The sequence below is a fragment of the Petromyzon marinus genome, unplaced genomic scaffold (assembly GCF_048934315.1).
Source record: "Petromyzon marinus isolate PM22_M1 ecotype Great Lakes invasive population unplaced genomic scaffold, UKy_Petmar_22M1.pri1.0 PM_G_Scaffold_38, whole genome shotgun sequence".
NCBI classification, from domain to species: domain Eukaryota; kingdom Metazoa; phylum Chordata; class Hyperoartia; order Petromyzontiformes; family Petromyzontidae; genus Petromyzon; species Petromyzon marinus.
This window is the reverse complement of record NW_027422961.1, coordinates 1,921,197-1,922,500: the sequence shown is the minus strand read 5'-3', so window position 1 is coordinate 1,922,500 and position 1,304 is coordinate 1,921,197.

The window sequence follows — 1,304 nt, the reverse complement described above, 5'->3', positions numbered from 1 at the left end:
TCAAAAAAGTGAATATTTTTCACGGATAGACCCCGTGAAACGCTAGAAATTGGCGGCGATGTCTCTCTTGTGGCTCACGGGGCTGTTAGGGTCGCACAGAAATCCCTCGGAATGGGAAAACGGGTCATTTTCGTGTCGCCACATTGCATGCGAACCGCATGAAACTTCCAGAGGCATTTGCAGCAGAAATGCATGTGCAGTCAAAAAAAATTGATATTTTTCACGGATAGACCCCGTGAAACGCTAGAAATTGGCGGGGATGTGTCTCTTGTGGCTCACGGGGCTGTTAGGGTGGCACAGAAATCCCTCGGAATGGGAAAAAACGGGTCATTTTCGTGTCGCCACATTGCATGCGAACCGCATGAAACTTCCAGAGGCATTTGCAGCAGGAATGCATGTGCACTCAAAAAATGTGATATTTTTCACGGAGAGACCACGTGAAACGCTAGAAGTGGGCAGGGATGTCTCTCTTGTGGCTCACGGGGCTGTTAGGGTGGCACAGAAATCCCTCGGAATGGGAAAACGGGTCATTTTAGTGTCGCCACATTGCATACGAACCGCATGAAACTTCCAGAGGCATTTGCAGCAGGAATGCATGTGCACTCAAAAAAGTGAATATTTCTCCGGATAGACCCCGTGATACGCTAGAAATTGGCGGGGATGTCTCTCTTGTGGCTCACGGGGCTGTTAGGGTGGCACAGAAATCCCTCGGAATGGGAAAACGGGTCATTTTCGTGTCGCCACATTGCATGCGAACCGCATGCAACTTCCAGAGGCATTTGCAGCAGAAATGCATGTGCAGTCAAAAAAAATTGATATTTTTCACGGATAGACCCCGTGAAACGCTAGAAATTGGCGGGGATGTGTCTCTTGTGGCTCACGGGGCTGTTCGGGTCGCACAGAAATCCCTGGGAATGGGAAAACGGGTCATTTTCGTGTTGCCACATTGCGTACGAACCGCATGAAACTTCCAGAGGCATTTGCAGCAGGAATGCATGTGCACTCAAAAACTTCTATATGTTTCACGGATAGACCCCGTGAAACGCTAGAAATTGGCGGGGATGTGTCTCTTGTGGCTCACGGGGCTGTTAGGGTGGCACAGAACTCCCTCGGAATGGGAAAAGGGGTCATTTTCGTGTTGCCACATTGCATAGGAACGCCATGAAACTTCCAGAGGCATTTGCAGCAGAAAGGCACGTGCACTCAAAAATTTTAATATTTTTCACGCATAGACCCCGTCAAACGCTAGAAGTTGGCGGGGATGTCTCTGTTGTGGCTCACGGGGCTGTTAGGGTCGCACAGAA